At 36.9% G+C, this 18338-nt stretch overlaps 2 protein-coding genes across 6 annotated transcripts in view; one reads left to right on the top strand and one right to left on the bottom strand.

The window, feature by feature from the left end:
• LOC107101116 (chromosomal protein D1-like) overlaps positions 1 to 18338 on the bottom strand; it is a 36957-nt gene that overhangs the window by 15172 nt on the left and 3447 nt on the right. For 2 of the 5 annotated variants that reach the window (XM_015399887.1, XM_015399893.1), the window contains exons 1-3: positions 16247 to 16349; positions 13069 to 13112; positions 4269 to 4332 (exon numbers count right to left, since the gene is read on the bottom strand). The gene's annotated coding sequence lies outside the window, so the exon portion shown is untranslated. Of the gene's footprint in view, positions 1 to 4268; positions 4333 to 13068; positions 13113 to 15925; positions 16175 to 16246; positions 16350 to 16891; positions 16929 to 18338 lie in introns of those variants that run through there. The other 3 variants (XM_015399889.1, XM_015399891.1, XM_015399890.1) reach the window with 3 other exon arrangements.
• The window catches only part of LOC107101119 (40S ribosomal protein S19), a 9337-nt gene continuing 9267 nt past the window's right edge, over positions 18269 to 18338 (top strand). The window contains exon 1 of the mRNA XM_015399896.1: positions 18269 to 18300. The gene's annotated coding sequence lies outside the window, so the exon portion shown is untranslated. The remainder of the gene's footprint in view (positions 18301 to 18338) is intronic.

Below are 18338 nucleotides of genomic sequence, written 5' to 3'. Positions count from 1 at the left end.
CAGATTCCTTGTCCCTGCTAAAGAGCATGATAGTGCCACCACTATGTTTCCTGTGCTCATGGTGTTTAGGGTTATGTGCAGTCTTAATTTTGCACATAGTATTATAAATTTTAAATAAAAAGCTCAATATTTCATACAAAATTAAAACCTTGGCTGTCTGAGTTGGACATTCACCCTAAAATGGCTCAAGCTGTGGATCTCTGCAGCTCTATTACTGGCTGATAGATAGCTTCTTCAATTAATGTTTACCTTGCCCGCCTAACAATTGAGAGAACTATTTATGTGATTAATAAACAATAAAACATATTGCTATGATAAAAAAAAAACTATTTTAAGACCATGTTCATTAATAAATTAATATTTAACTAATCCTACGTCCTAAGCGGGATCTCTGCAGCTCCTCTAGAGTTACCATAGAGGAGCTGCAATTGCAATTAGACTTCATTTAAAAGGTATTAAGATTCCATACAAATTAATTTGCTTCTTTTTTTATTTTTGGAAAAAAGAAAAAAAAAAGTTTCATATGTGAATAAATCTAGCAACAGTAATAGTTTCATATTCATCTATTTTGAGTTATAACTGGACAGAAAATGTGACTTATAAAAAACAAAACAGCTCCAATCCAAATTGTTAGCTATATTTTATTTTGTGGTATTGGAATATAAAAAACATCATAAACAAGCCATCTTTGATTATATCAATGGGGAAAACCATGGTTCTGAAACAATGGTTTCAGATTTAAGCTTGTAAAATTGGATCATTTGGGCAAACTTAGTAGATCATAAATAGATTTATAATTTTCATCAGTCTCTGTATGATGTCATGGTGACAGAACCTCACCATGCTGCTGGGTTTTTTTTGCTATTAAACAAGCTTTTTGCAGAGTGCGGCTAACATTGCCTCGTTTTACATTAGTTTCCAACATATCAAATATAATTTAACGACCAAGTAATTGGATGACAGCTCAGAGTAACAGCACCATATAGTCAATCTCTCTTACTATGCTCCATAAATAATAGGCTACACCCACACATTCGACATCTAGCTGAGGTGATCTCAATCGAAAGCAGCAAACTGGCTGTTATTAGAAGTCAATGGATGTGTTTTGACACTGCTGCTGTGTGCCTCAAGGACTCGTGGATTATTTGATAACTGCTGCACAGCTGAGCTGCAGGGGTTTCTATTCAGCTTGGTCAATGCACCAAAACACAACTGCAGATGGAGAACTAGAAGCAGCCTGTTGCTAATTCCACACCATGTAACTCACTCTACAAACCGACACCACTACATATGCATATCATTTCAAACTGAACAATACAGGCAGATGTTTATAATGGCACACTGTGCCTGGTTTGTTTAAAAGTGTTTTTGTACACAAGGTAGGTTTATCAGACGGTAAATGTGAAAACCAAGTGGTGCAACATAAGGCAACACCACTTTAATTTCAAAGCTCCTCATCTTTGAGACATTTTGTTGGGCTGCACGGCTACCTTTAGAACAAAAACCCCACTCATCTCACCTCTCTCCACTCCCTTTTTGCTACTCTAATAGCCCAGCCTCCACCCACCCTTCATTGTCTTTCTCTGACTATCCTCCCTGCCCTCTACGGGTCTCTGATTTGTCCTTCATCACAGAACACTTAAAAGTTTCAAAATCTTTAGCAACTTTTTTCTCCCCTTTTTATTTTCTGACAAGCACTACTTGATTTTCCTCCCTTTATCCCCTCGATTCCCCTTCCTCCCATTTAAACCTCTCACACCGACTCATTCGCAGTCAGGTCACGCATGCATGCGGCATGGTTGTGCCAGTGCCAGCTCTGTGCCAATGTGCCTGGGCATGTTTGAGGAGGAGCCTCCTGCACCAGAGGCCTGGGTGGCCCAGGAGCCTGAAAGCCAGCTGCTGTTGGATCAAGTAAGGAGTTTTTGAATTAGAATTCAGCTTTGCGAGAAACCCATAGAAAGATGCATGTTGGAGCTGTTGATGCAAAATAAAAGATCTGCTAAATAACTTTCACACACAGAGAATACTAAAATAATTTCCTCTCTGTGTTACGAAAGAAAAAGCTTAATAAAACACATTTTCATTACCAGTGAGTTAGATACAGTAAATGTGATCCTAAACCTTTTGATTCAATATTTCCTTGGATTCAAAATTTTTATCAATAAACATTCAACACTTTTTTGCATATTTTATATTCAATATTCCAATTGTGCTTCTCTATTAGCTCTGCTAATTTACTCTTCAGATATTACTAATAAAAATTACCAATGCTTAATAAAGAAATACCTTTATGGGACAAGATCAAAACAGACATTTCATATATATTTAGCTCAACTCCTACAAACTATAACAAGAAATAAAAAAAGAAATGTCACAAATTAGTCTAAATAATTAGATCATAGGTGCTTAAAAGGGCCAACCATAGAAAAACTATATTTTTTAATCACTACTGTGCTGTGCAGCTTTAAATCAAAATGAAAATATGATCTTTAGCTCTACTCATGCTCACATAGAGGACATGCCCACACACACAAGTCCACACAACCCAATAGCCATTGACAACACTGCCCTAGCAACCAATGGGCATCATGCCAAGCCGCTGATGTTGCCTGGTACTGTGTTCCCATGGTAACATTTTCTGGCTTTGTAAATAAGGTACGAGAAGAGCAAAAAAAAAAAAAAGGAGGGGTTTGTGATAAATCACATTATGGAATCAAATTAAGAGAGACTATAATTCATGGTTTGTGAATAATTATCTTGGCCTCTCAGCAGACACCATTCTTACTCAAGAGGGGCATTAGCATCCTAGGGGAACTCAGGTCTCAGCCCTTCCCACACACAGCCAGTTCTTTACTTGACTTGGAGGAGAGAGGAGCATCTAAATAATTTCTCCTGCTCTCTTTATAGAGCATCAAACGTCGAATGCTGCTGTAGGTTTGGTGATGGAAGAGTCCACCTTTCTAAAAATATTAGATCCATCCTTTATTTTGTCTATCCACAGACTCATTTTCTTTAGCTTAATTTCACTTATATCCCCGTGATTATCCATTCATATATACATAAGAGCTTCTTTTATTACAGAGAAGATAACCTCTGCATTGGATTCTTAGAAATAAAGCAAAACATTATCAACCTTTTTCAGCTAAGCACAGAATCCATTTATTTGTGAGTGTTCACCTTATTACTTGGCAATCCATTACCCATTTAAACCCAAATTATGTGCTTCTTCAGACACTAGTTTAAGGGTAAATTATCTAAAATTGCATCTGTCTGACTCAGCTGAAGAACTGAGATAAGAATAACATATGTTTAGCTCATATACTGATTAAGTAAAATAACGATTTGGGTCAAATTAGCCCAGGGTTGTTTAAAAGAGTGTTTCTTTTATCTTGAATAAGTTAATTTGTTTGTTAGAAGATATTAGAGAATTCAGCCTGTAGATGGATCAGGTGTGTGGGGGAGTGCAAGATGTAAGTGCAAAAAGAACAGGTAAAGCTTTTTTTCTCACTATTTAGGGCACAACTATCAGAGAAGTAAGCCCAGTTATGTTGTGAAAACATCTTCACAGCGCTTCAATCTTTTTCAAAAAGACAAGCAGCCATAGTTTCCTTTTATTTTATTTTTTTTGACTCTGCCACGTCCCAAGTGGCAATGCATACCTGGCTAAGGGAGGGCATGTGGTTCAAGCTTGCAGAGCACACCTCCCAGTTGTGTCATACTAAGGTTGGAACATACATACTGTAGATCAGCCAATCTAAAGTTTACTTGGAGCCATACCAGTACCATGTTGTGTGGGTGGTCCTGGTATGGTTAGTTTAAACAAACCATTGCATTAGGCTAGTTGCCTTTACTTTGAAAGGGAACTGATAGGATATTAGTAGTGAGGGGCAGGGGAAATCATGCAGCAAAGGTCTCCGACTCTGGAACTTAAACCTGTCAGGGGCTGAGGCCTCTGCACACAGGTCCCAACGAGGACCCCAGAGTTCATTTTAAACTGATTAAACCATTCTGTTGTGAAAAGACCCCTGACCAAACAGGATTGGGTTATGGATTTGACCCAGCACACTCGTATAATGATATGCTTCAGAACAACAAATGCAAAATTCCCCAACATTTTTTCCCCCATTTCTTCCATTAAGGATCTACCAAGCCTTGTTTAACACATAAAAACAGTTTCAAAATATAAAATAATAAAATATCAAATTTTTTTCATCTGGTGAATCAAATTTTTTCTGACCATAAATAATAGATTATGTAGAAACCTTTACCTTTAAACCAGAAAGTAGCCTTTGTCCCATACTGGGAAGTCATCTGTGGTTGAACGCAGCATTTCTGAAAGCAGATGAGCATTGTGCAAATGACATGTATGTCACAAGTTTGAAGATATATTCAGGAATAACTAATAAACACAGCTATTTATAGCTTTTTCTCAGCACTATAACTAAACAGCAATCTTGTGAATATCTTGACAGTAAACAGTAATTGAACTGAATTTTAATAATACACTTTCGAGAGCATGCAGAATTAGAATGAATAAAAATAAATATTTACGGAGGAAGCATAAAAAATCTTGGCTTCATGAGAAAAGAGATTGACAAACTGGATATTGTGGCATGAATGAAGAGAGGGATGCAAATAACAGACCAGCAACGGAGACAGTTAAAGACCCTGGTGATAAATAATGCATTAATAATGACGAAATATACAATCTAGGGTCATAAATTAACCAGGAGTTAGTCAAATGAATGCAATAATTATGACATTGCAACACAATGAAACGCAGACAGAGAGTAGTGGCTTTAGTGCTGGTATGTGCTCAAAAGCTCCCACACGTACATTTGGGTCTGTGTGTTCCTGTCAGCATGCACTTAGAAGATCTTAGGCAGAGCACTGCCTTTGGTGCACCTTATCTAATTTAACATGGAGGACGCACAGCCTCCCCCGCCCCTCGCTCCTTTCCTCTCCGGCCCTTTGAACTCAAGCCGCTGCTCTAGATGTACTCTGACTGAGCACAGCATGTCCTGAAAAGAGGTCAGAGGGCAGCCCAAATAGTCTGGTGTCATGGCAACTTGATGCCATTAGCCAAAAATTTGAACCGACGGGTGAAATTGCTGAAAATTTGGGTCAGTTTATCGAAGGATGAAGACAAATTGGGACCATTTTCATCAAACGTTTCAGGGTTGATTAAAATCAAGTAATGGAAGAACTTTACAGAGTAAAACCAGGGCTGTAATCTGAATAAAACTCACACTAAGATATAAAACAAGTACACAAATGATTTATTGTACTTTAACGCCTTCAATTTGTACTTTAAAGCCTTTTATGACAGATATAATTGATAGTCAGGTGAGGATGAAGGCTAGAAAGAATCATTATATTCATTTTTAGTCTTTGGACAATGAACTAGCCTGGGAGAGTAAAAACAAGCTAACTGCTGCTAAGTAAGGTTAACATAGAAAACAGCTTCTGCTAATTTCAATTAAGACCTTTTTTGACAATTGTAATAATTAATATCAACTTAAATTTATACCCTCATCATTTTAAACTTATTTCCTTTGCCTAATTCATTTTATATCTGTAACAACTTAAACATAAATTTCTTTTAGGTCCCACTGCATTTGGCTTACCTTAATTTAATTTATTTTTACAGTATACAGAAGCTTTAACAGAATATGGATTTTAGCCCCAATCTGGAAACACTGTTAAGGAAAATTTAGTTAAAAAATTTCTTTTCACAGACAAGAAATAGTGAGGATAAGTAAAAAATATTTTGATTTCAAACCTTAAAAAAAACCAACAACAAGCACTTTAAAGGAGTGGATTTCTTGTAATTGGACCTTCAGAAGGAAGTATGTCAGGAATTACCTCCAAATTCTCTTTAATTAGGGGTAAATTTAATAGGAAAACAACCCATTTAAATGTTTCTTTTTTTTTTTTTTCTCCATCCTTAAATTCTGACTATTAGTTTATCCAAATTTGTAAATTCTGTAGGAGTATTAAACGCTATTTAGCTTAACGTTAACCTTTTTTTTTTTAATAGCTGGCCTCTTTTAGTTAAAGACTGGTTTTGAAATAAAAATACCCACCCAATTACTGCCACAAATGTCACCTTGATTCATATACCTCGGCACAATTACCACTAAAATGAACTCCTCTCATTTTTTTTGCACTAATGACTCTAAGTACATTTGAGCCAACCTGAGAAATGAACTGCAGTCTTAATTGTGTCGCATGCCTGTGGCAGCTCCAGACTGCCTTTGTTTTCATCTCGCTGCTAAAGTGTTGGATCAATAGAGAATTCAGGTTCCTTTGTATGTCATTAGCTTGCTTGATGCCTGAGCTGAGACCTCTTAAAAGCCATTGTGTTTTCAGCCTCTTGTGATTGCAATTGTGGCTCTCAGATATGATAGCGTGTGCATGACCTACATGAATACCAGGTTCGTAAAGCTTATTCATTTAGGTGTTTGCGTATGTGCACTTGCAAGGGCTGCAAGAAAGCTGCATGTGCTGCATGGGAAAGCTTTTGTGTGCGTGGTATGTGTCCTAATGTCTGCTCGATGCGGCAGAGGGTGGAGTGGTGGATCGATAAAAAACAAATGAATTCAGATCAATATTAAGCCAGAGAGTGAAGGAAAGGGAAGGAGAGATTGAAAGCAAGCGAGCGCGGTGATGCACCAAAGAGACGAATGAGGAGGAGGGGTGGTAGTGGGTTGGGTGGACGTGGTGATGTGTTACCAGGAGATCAGCGATTAACTGTGCACATGGGGAAAAAAAATACTCATTACTAAAGCTAAAACCTCAGTGCTTTGAGTTCAGTGGCAGGTAGAAATGGATGGTTAAGAGAGGTACTGAGAGAGAACACACAGGGGGACGACGGCAGAAGTGGACTTGAGACAAAGGAGCATTTCTGCATTATTGATAGTGGCCTTTAGTCAGGAACAACAGTAATTAGCATAGTTTTTGAATGAGTTCATAATAACTCACTTTAATAGATTCCTTATATACTTAAATTAACTAAATAATCTTTTCCAATTGTTTTGATATATTTCAACATTTTTAGAACAAAAAAAGCCTTATTAAAAGAAAATAACTGCATGTAAATTATCTATATGTTGCATCAACCATGCTGTTTTTATTAAAGTAAAAATTTAAAAGAAAAACAAATTACTTGGTTTAAATGTTTCCTTCAGTGAACAACAGCCTGTTGAAAACAGCAGATACATGTTCATGGCTTCAAATAAATATTCAAAATCTTGGGAATAAAAGCTTGAATAAAGGTTGTCTAAGCTTCCTAATATCTTAAAAGTGATGATTTATGTATGTGATTTTTTTTTTTCAAAACAACTTAAATTTTAATTGCTGAGCAATTCTTGGAACGTTTTGCTCAAAGTTCAAAGTTAATATATGTTACTTGATTTATGAATATATTTTTGACCCCAATCCCAAAGCATTAACTTTAAGTAGATATAGGTCAACTTCCTTTTCTCAGTGGAGATTCTAGATTAATTGTGGAGCAAATTATTGTTTGATGTTTATAAAAATAACACAAGAATAAAAAGCCACAACCAGTAACTTAACATGTGCCTTTATTCTTTGCGAAAGTAAAAGCCAAACAGGGCATCTTTGAGGCAGTTGGCCAGTATAGAGCAGCAGCAGGTGGGACAGGGGATGCACTTTGCTACTCTAGACTTTATACTTTCTCTGGCATCCCACTAAAACGTATGAATGGCTAAACAATACGGTGGTTTTGAAAATGTTGCTTTTTAAAGTTATGATATATAAAAACAAGCCAAAGCCACCTATTTCATATATTCTGAATGAAATTTCAAAGAAAGGAAAACGTAATTCTTATCTTTAAGTTTCCATCGCTGGTAATTGTTGCAACAGAAACATGTTTTTTGCACTTAAAGAAAAAAATCTGTCCTAAAAAATGCAAGACGTATTGGCCAAAACTGTCCCTGTTTTGCAGCTTAAGAAACTTTGGTTCTCATAGAAGTATTCTACCATGTTCTACCTACCATGTTCATGTAATTTATGATTTTAAATCATGATCATAATCATTAGTAATTTTACATTTAGGTAACCAAAACCAAACAATAGATAGCCATTTTTAGAAAGAAAAGCTCTAATTGATCTTATTAATCAATTCATAAGATTAAAATAAAATAATTGCTTTATTTGTTTGAATAAAAGAATTGTTTCCGCAAAAGTTGAAATGCTTATCTTGTCAGGTGCATTCCTTTTTAATTATGGGTTAAATTTGACTGATTGGGACTGATATATTTGTGAGGGCAAACAAAACAAAAAAATACATTTTGCCATTCCTAAGATTATAGATTTTTTTTCTTTAGTTCAGTTAAGAAATGCTGCAAACATGTTGCTTTTATAAAGTGACCTTGAAATAGAAAATGTGTTTACTGAGTTTTTATGTATCAGTTCATCTTCTGGCTGCAATATCAAAGCTTGAAGAGTCCTTTAGGAGTGGGAACTCGATGTGACTTTGAAGTGATTGTGGCGAAAACAAACACAGGGGAGCTGAGAGCCGTGAATAAGTGCTCTCTACCTGGAGTTCAAGGTTCTCTCACTCCTGACAAGAATTACAATCAGTTTTTTAATAGTCTTCTTTTCATGCTCTGGAGGTGGATGAGTCTGAATTTTTAAAGTCAATAATATTTACTCTTAAAGCATACTAATAGATAAAGGTTTGGCCACATTTTTTAATAAAAACATCTGTGAAATAATTATTTACGTTTATGTGATTTTCTATTTACATCCTATATTAAATAATAATCCTTGTATAATCACATAATACAAAATTACTCAAATAATTGAAATAAAATAAATATTGAAGGTAAGGCCATGAATGCACAGTAATATTGAATTTTGCAGATCAGCTGTTGCAGCTTATATCAATGTACTGTGTAACGTTCAATGGCCCAGGAGAGACCTCACAGCCTGTCTATCAGACTTGTATGAGGAAAGATGTCCGAGGCATAAAGATAGGCAGTCCTTCAACTACATCACTGTCACTCACATCAACAGAGTTAGACTTATCGTTTTTACCTCTGGCAATCTCACTCAGTGAGCAAAGCTCAGAGGCTATGAATATAAACAAGATTAACTAAGAGAACATGTGAGAAGCTGAAGATAAAAATATCTTTTCATCTCCAAAAGGGGTCAGTAGAGAGAGAGAGAGACGAGCAACATTTTAGTTTGTCGACCTTTTCTTTTTTTATTGTTATATTGGCTATTAAACATCCATATTATGTTCTAGAAATTTCCTTCGATGCCCAGCAAAACTTAAAAAAAACAGAAAAGAGCCTGAATATTACCTCCAACCAGAAAACCTGCTGAGCAAAGAGACTGAAATCATGGAGAGGCCCCACTGTCATGTTTCACTGTTTTATTATTTTTTTTATTCCTTTGCTTTCTCTGCTGTTAAATCTGACACCCCTCCACCCATCTGTCTCTTTTTCTCTCCGTCTCATTGTCTGTCTCTCTCTGTCCCCTTAAGCTGTGTTCACTCTGTTCTCTCCATCTCCCTGCCTCTAATGTGCTTTGGCGTGCGTTACCCACGGGTGCCTGTGTGCTGCCGCCACCGCCATCCTAAAGCCAGGTCAGCAAGGCGGCTAACACGGCCTGATGCTGTCTGTGACATCATCAGTCACTTCTATTAGTCACGTCTCACCTCCCCTAGCTGTCGGGGCTTTGGTGATGAACACAAAACAAACAAACAACGTGAGTGAAATGGTATCTAATGAGTCCAAAATGCTGAGTCTGGCTTACTTGAAATAGTTTTACAATTTCACACATAGCTGACACTGAAGTTAGTGTAAAATAAACATGGATTTGGATCCAAGATATTGTATATCTGTGGTGTATTTAAAATCTACTCTCAGCAAATCAGAAGGCGTGTTTTAATTAGATGTCTTTACTGTACCTGACCTTGGCATGAACCAGCATGAGATTCTCAGTGTGTGTTAATAATAAGAAGTAAAACTACTACAGCCTCAGGCTATAAGCACAAAAATAAAACAAAAGTGTGCAGCATCTTTAATTGTTTACCTTTGAAAGACCAAGTAGAGAGGGATAATAATGAGTTAGTAATATAATCTATTACAATAATTTTTTATTTTAACTTTGATACATAAATTACATCAAAAATGTAGAGAATATCAATATAATCTTCGCCAAAATTTAAAACACGTATATATATATATATATATAAACACACACATATATAGACACATACATATATATAAATAAAATAAATAATAATAAAATAATTTTAATTTTAAAACTGAGATATTTCTATATACATTGTTCCATAATTATAGCATTTATCGCTAACTGACATTCCAGGTAATTTTTAAGTTTAGGTAATTTAAAAAAAATAAATTTTAACTAATATTTCTAACATATTATATTGCGGTTTAATACGCCTCATAAAATAAGTTTCATAGTTTTATAGAGACATCTTTTGTGGGAAATCTTGGCAGTCTTTCTAAAAAAAACAAAAAAAAAACAGATTGTCTAAAATTAAGAAATTTATTTTAGATTTTTTGCTTTCTTTTTTAAATTTCCAAATGCCTGCCTAACACTAATAGTAAGCCAGCGTTTAATACAACACAAATATATATGTAAATATAACATTTAAAGAACTCCCTTTTGTGCTTCTGTCTTGACTTACTATAAATTATTTCATTATGTATTTAATTTTCTTTTAGCTTGTGTACAGTTGATCTTCAAATAATACATTTTCTTAATGAGTACATATCAGAAATAGTGAATTCTAAGACTACCAAAGATTGCTGAGTAGATGCAGGGGCCAGCGCATGACGTTCTATAAAAGATGTTATAGCAGACTTATTCCTCAGAGGAACTTTAGCTGTATTACCTGCATTGCAAGTAAAACTCTTTTTTATTCTTCTATCTATAAAATGTATGATCTAAGTTTCATCCTTTTCATCCACAAATTAAAACAACTTTCAGAAATAATTTTCGAGTTTTTGTTTTTTTTTTTTGCTGTACTGCAAAGAGGAACATAATAAATCCAGATGTGCCTCTAATACTCATGCTTTATATACATTTAATAAGGAGTGCATCGATGATCGATAAATTTTTTTTGCTTTATTTTAAGAAATCTGAGATTAACTGATAAATACATGTAAAATGACTCTTTTCAACTGGTCGTATCTACCTCTGTAGAAGTCTAGAAATCGCCCACTCTCAATGATCTAAACTTCTTGAATTTATATCAAAAACATTATCTAGTGCAGTTTGTGTTGTTACATGGTTATTGTTCAAAGTTTTTTAATAAAATAAGTACAAAACATTTAAGGAGTATTGTGATCTTACAACAATCCGGCAGCATCAGTTATTAAAAAAAAGCTGTAAGTCAAATTAAATCATAATGTAAACCGGCATGTCAGGCTTTTTAAAGATTGGCGACCAGTGATCAATTAGAAACCATTAATGCACCCCTAAAATGAATACTAGAATAATAAAGCACATCTGTGTTAAAGAAAGATACATGCAGTTTGTGAGAAGGTGAACACAGAGAGCTGCAGTGTGTAGGAAACACAATGTATAAAGCATACATAACAACTATATAATGATGTACGAGTATGGCAGTTTTGCAAAACAGGAGTGTTTCCTCTTATTTCCCTTCACTCGTAGCATGCCCTTCTAAAAGCACCTGCCACACAAAAAGACAGCTAGAGTTTTTATTTTATTTGCTTCTAAATGATGCTTTGGGTTCATGATGACAGAATAATGACCTCTGGTTTATGAATATCTTAAAGTATTCATTCTAAAAAAAAAAGAAAAAAAAAGAAAGCTGGTACTGGGGGACAACTTAGACCTAGGAGGGAGGATGAGAAAAAAAAAATCAGGAAAAGTAGGACAGCAAAGTAGACAGATTAAATAAAAGGGACACCAGACACAGAGACAGACAGTGAGATCAAGCAGTATAAACAAAAGCTTGAAACAATGACATGTGAAAGACAGATAGAGAAGAGAAAAGGACAGAATTAGAATGAAGAGAGCTGTATGCAAGCGAAAATAGGTGGCGGACTCTTGTCAGGGCAGTGACCCAGTCGCAAAGCACTGAGGAATTCTCCTCGTTGACCCGGACACATTCCTCTGGTCAGACGTTAACCCATGCCGCAGCATCATACTGTACTGTTCAGTCTTCCTGTCGCTGACCCATAAATAAATCCCTTTAACTATCCCTAATGGCTGCACATTTTAATAATCAACATTAACAGCTTCGAGTAGGCGCTGAGAAATGTATCTGAGAATCGAACCGAAGGGTGAGGTTAAGCGATAATCTCAGAGCAAATACCTTCCGCAAGATTTGAAACATCAGGTGAGCGGCTCGACCTGCTGAATCAACAGCCCCAGCTGCTCGCAGAGAACTGTGTGCACATGTGTGCGAAAGGGGGCCGTGCAAAAACACAGTGAAAATAGCAGGGCAAGAAGGGCTCTATTGTATGGGAGAGGCAGAATGTGGCTCTTATTCTGGCGCTGCTGGTCTGGGGGCATGGGGTGACATCAGCACAAAGACAGAAATGTAATGTGAGGCATCTCCAAAACCAGCTTCAAGGCTAAACCACAGGCCTGCCTTTATGCCCACTGTCTCTCACTTTTCAGCAACATCTGATAATGGGGACACGACCCCCCAATGACCTTTCCACTTGTTGCTAACCAACAGAAGTCATACCCTACAGTATTATACCGGACTGCTGTGCAACAGAAAGCTTCCCAGTCGGTTGCTTTCAGACTGGCCCATGGTTAGCACATATATGTTAGGTTAATCATGACAGAATGACTCAGGGCAGAGTAATTGAATTATACTGATGGTGCATTGACATTTCGATCGGGCCACAGACTAAAACGGCTGACCAAGTGTTCTAGTCTGCTGAGTGCTATCAGGGAAAACTCAGTTTAAAAAAAAAAAAAAAAGATGAATTTACTGAAAAGCATCTACACAGCTCATATAATAAACAGTACAACCTACGAATCAACTATCTTTTTTTTTTTCTTTATTAACCTATATATCCTTACCTCATCAAAGCGTGTCCAAAAGTGCGGGTCATCTGTAGTCGAATCTGAAATACAAACATATATTATTAAATTGGTATTATTATTTCAACATATTATTTAAAAGTGCATTGCTAGATAATTCAAATTCATCACAATCACACACATCACTGTATTTTATTTGAATTGTGTGAGAAAGGCTTGAAGAAATAAAATGTCCACTGCAACAATGACAAGCGTTACCCTGGAAGCCTCCTCTGCACTGTGAAGCATTGTAGTGGCAGCATTATGCTGTGGGGTGGGGGACAGCTTTTCTCCTCCTTTTAACAGGGGAGGAAGTCTGAGAGATGCAACAAAACAAATGACTGATTTGTGGAAAACCTGCAAAAGACTTGAGATTTGGGCAGAGCTTCACTTTTAAGCAACCCTAAATGTACAGCAAGTGGAAGGGATCAAAGTATACTCATGGCTTGAAAAAAACCTAGTCAGTCCTGTTTAATCGGACTATATTGTGAGCTAGGACTTAGAAATGGATCTTCAGGGTCTCTTTTAGTCCTGCCAAAGCAGAGGTCTAATATTTTAGTCTCTAGATGTTACCAAGCAGTATGGAGATCCCTCAAAATGCTAATTACCATTATTTCTGTAAAATGTAGTTGTCAGGAGAATTTATACATATGTAAGCCGCACTTTTCAGATTTTTTTTTTTTTTGTGTGAATTATATTAAGACAGCCATAATTACACTGGCTGATCACAAAAAAATCCTGATGAAATGTGTCTCAATATTCTTCAGAAATAAAAATCAGAAGAATATTTAATAATTCTCTGGCAAAAAAGGCTATCACATTTTTAGCCCAAGCCTTCATCCAAGCAACAGGGTTTCATCGATGCTCTATTTTTATTTACTGCAGCACATTTGAGTGTTTCTTATTGAGCGACCGGGATGCAAACGGAGCAGCACACGGTCGGCAGCGGCTAAACACAAGCGCAGCTTGCATGGGAATTCCTGAGGTCTGTTCAATCCATTAATGTATGCTGCGGTTGGGTGTCATCAATTATGAATTAGAAACACACTAGACTCACAGAAAGCGGGTATAGAAACACAGGGGTGAAGAGGGGTGGTAGTATCTAGGAAATCTGCAGACTACCACATGAAGCCAAGGTTACGTAATAGAAAGGCTACATACATGTAGATTCCTTTAAAATGATTTTCGAAGAATTCAACAGAAGACAAATAAATAATTTTATATATTATCTAAGAACAAAAGAGCAACTGTAAACTTTAAACAGGAACAAAGGAGCTTTTCCTCTGTCTTTCTTTTGTACAGATTCTGCAGTATCATGTTAAGGTCTCTTCCCCTTTGAGTTCCAGGTATTCAAGCATGTGTTGACCCTTTCAGTGAGTTCATACCATAAGCAGACCCATATAGCTTCTCCTCCAGAGGCTCAGATCACGAGCTTGCTGAGCTGCCGCCTTGGTTATGTAAGATTACGTAACACCAGGCCTGTCTCAGTAACATTTCATAACGTTGGGGTCCCACTATACGGTTTAAAGCATCAAGTTCCCTTTAGAGTGCAATCAAACGAGATAAGAATTGGAAGAACAACTTAGTTTTAATAAATTCATTATGAAAGTTTAGGGGAAAGGTTCGTCTCTCTGAATCCTCCCTTGAGTTTTGCTAATAGGAGAAGATGTTTGACTTCAGTAAAACGTTCATCTCACAAATGTCCCCCATTTTTTTATACATATGATTTTCAGATGTCAGGAGAAAGCTAACCTAGGAATCCTACTAAACAAAAGCTCCCCCCAGAGTTTATCAGATTGACACGCTGCTGTCCTTCCCAAAGGTCGTGCCATTGTGTATCAACTAAATGAGTGCATATTAATTGAATCTCCTCACTTTGAGGCACTGATAATTGTTATTTAAAGAGTAACTGTTATCTAAGGGTCTGGGCAACACGGGAATCATAGTTATCTTCTCCTTTAAAGAAAGAAATAACTCGACTGCTTTTAATCAAAACAGGTTTTAGAAGAATTATCTGATTTTAGCCATCAGTGTTGGCTTGCTTTAAGCCGAGCAGTTCTAAAACATGGATGGAACATTCAACACATAAAGACCATCAGGAGGAAGGGCAACGCGCTGTCCTCTCCTCAGAACAATGACAAGGAGTTAGAAAACATCACTGCGCAGATATAACATCTGGTTTTGTAAAAGACAAGCAGAGGCAGAGGGAAGGGAGACATAAAGGAGGAGATGGGAGGAAAAAACAAAGGGACAAAGATGCTTTTAAATCGCTCAGGCAGCTTTCAGCCAAATGAATAGATTGATATAATAAACTGAAAAAAAGATCAATTATTCCATCCTCAGCAGGTCTCTGTACTTCACAGCATAACCAAGGCTCTTTTTATTTACAGAAATGCATAAACTCTTCATCTTTTAGTTAAAAAAGAACTCCCTGAAACACAATCTGAAAATCAAGATGGTTTATTTCTCATATAAGCTGTAAGAATTCGACTATAAATGTATATAATTAATGGCGAATCCTTTGCGAAGGCACATGGGAAGATTGAGGATACCCGGATGAATGGATGGAGGTTTAAGGGGAAAAAACAATGAATGAAAAAGTACTGGATAAGTGAAGAAACTTCGAGATAACCACATAAGTAATTTAACAGCTTCCTTGCACTTTTTGTTCATATAATTAATACCAACAAAGCTCACTAAATCGAGATATATGAAGGACAGTTCTATGAATCCACGCATGCGCCAGAGGGAGGACCCTCAGACACTGCCGGCTCCATTAACTCTAAAATCACATCACAGCATATTAACACACACGCACAGACACAAAAATACACATGACTGATACAAATGTATGTACCCCTAATCCTTCGCAAGCTAGCCTCCCATCCATGGGCCCCCCTTTCAAAATGGGTGTATTAAGCGAATCTCTTTCCTACAAAGATTGCCTCTTTGTGGGAAAAAAGGCGGAGAGAACAAACGACAAAACTCAAGATACAGAGGGGGCTGAAGGAGGGAAAAGAGAGCGAGATGTTGAAAGGAAAAGTGAGAGCTGGAGCGTGAGATGGGATGGATGGATGGAATGAGGGGGGAGTTAAAGCCTTTTTAAAACTAGAGAGGTGAAGGATATGAAGTATTTAAAAATGGGAAGGATAAGGACAGGTACATGCTGCATACTTACGAATGAATGAGAGGAAAGACCGTAGAACTCATGATCAAAAATCGTAATCGACCAGAAAGTGCTAGTCTGACAAGTTTTTTTCCATCATTTTACCAATTCCTATCCAGCCGTACCTCCTTCCTGAGTCTACCCCCTCTTACGGTCCTCTTTTTCCTCTCTTCCTCCTGTTTTTTTCTTCTTTCTCTCCTTCCCTATGCTGCATGCTTTCTACCGCAGACCATGCTCTTCATTTTCCCCTCCTTTTTCTGCCTCTGCCTGCTTCACATGTCCACACATCAGAGTTTTCCTTTCTTCAACTCCCAGCTTCCATTTTTCAATGCACAAACGATTTTAGAAAAAAAAAAAAAAAAAAGATTACTGAAAAGGGAAATACATGGCTACCCCCCACCCAAAAAAAAAAATAAATAAATTTAAAAATACTGCGGAAGAGGAGGGAAAAAAATAGTTGACAGGATAGGACAAGCGGTTTGTGGCATGCAGTCTAATGCGGGGACAAATCCACGGCCTACTTCTTTTTTTTTTTTTCCAGAGACGCCACACATAGTAAAGAGTGCGCAGTCTAAGAGCTGCTGCCTCTGTACTTGGACGGATAGCAGAAAGGAAATAATGGCATGCAGAAAGAAAAGTAAAAGGAAGAGAAAAAACCTGAGCGGACTGCAGTTGGTCTCCAGTGAAAGTGGATAGTAAGGGCGCGTGAGGGAAATGAGTGGGAAGGAGTCCGGGGCGTGTGCATGTGTGAAGAGGTGGGAGGGGAGAGAAAGGAGAGCCGGAGAGAAAAGAGAGAGACTGGAGGTTAATGGAGAAATATCCAAGAGGGAGGGATAAGGGAGGAGTGTGTCAGTCTGGAGAGGACTGAGAGAAATGGGGGGGTAGAAGTAGGGAAAAAAAAAAAAATATATATATATATAAATGTACGTATATATATCTATATATATATCTATATANAAACCTACAAACTTTGCAGGTTAGGTGAGTCTGACTTATTTATAAATATATATATATTTAGAGCTTAAAGAATTAATCGGATTAATTGTGATTATTTAATTATTGACATAATCATCAACTAATTTAGTAACCGATTAATCGTTAACTGGAGTATAGAGACTCTATAACATGTGCTTCTTTAGCTGACAGAGAAATCCACCTTGAGTAGCATTTATACCAAAATTGTACAAACAATATGTAAAAATTTTGACTTTTAAGATAAAAAAAATATTTTTTTTTCTTTCAATATACTCCTCAAGTGGAAAAGTCTGAGTTTCACCTGGTTTAATTCTGTAAAATATCTTCTTTGGCTTCTTCTATAATAGTTTTGCACTTCTATTCTATGTATGTATGTATGTATGTAAGTATGTATGTATATATATATATATATATATATATATATATGTATATATATATATATATAGATAGATATATGTTAACTGCCTTTGTATATCTGAGACTAATACCTTCTACTTTCCTATTTGAAGAAAATAGCGGGGATAAAAGAGGAGGATTAAGGGCCAGTGTGGGCTTGGTCTATAGTCCCTGCAGTTCCTTTTCCTGCTTTCCTTTCTGCTTCAGCTCGCCTCTATTCACCCTGTTTTCTGCACGTGCACTTGAACTCTAAATCCTGTCTGCTTTCCCCTCCCCTCTCCCTCTCCCTCTCTCTGACTGCGCATCTGTGTGTCTCTGCCTCGCTCTCCCCACCTCGGTCCTCGGCAGAGGCTTGAAATAGTGCTAGCAGGCAGGAGAGCGCGTGGGGAGGGAAACGGAGAGGGCGAGAGGGACAAAAAGGGGAGAGAGATGTTGAGTTGAGAGGGGGGGGAGGGGAATGAGTTTTAGACGGGCTGACACAGAGAGCGCCGTGCTGCCGTGTGTGTTTATGGCTGCGTGTCCTGCATGTGTCTGAATATTAGTACACATATTCATCAAACATTAGATTTGAATGAAGGATTTTGCAGACTGAGGGTGATAAGTTGGCAGGCCTTGATGAAAAAAATCAAATACATCACACAGATTTTTTTAAAACACCTTAAAATTATTCAAAACCTACAAACTTTGCAGGTTAGGTGAGTCTTACTTATTTATAAATATATATATATTTAGA

This window comes from Cyprinodon variegatus, unplaced genomic scaffold, assembly GCF_000732505.1.
Source record: "Cyprinodon variegatus isolate N-32 unplaced genomic scaffold, C_variegatus-1.0 Scaffold1055, whole genome shotgun sequence".
NCBI lineage: Eukaryota > Metazoa > Chordata > Actinopteri > Cyprinodontiformes > Cyprinodontidae > Cyprinodon > Cyprinodon variegatus.
This window is presented reverse-complemented; position numbering and strand designations above follow the sequence as displayed.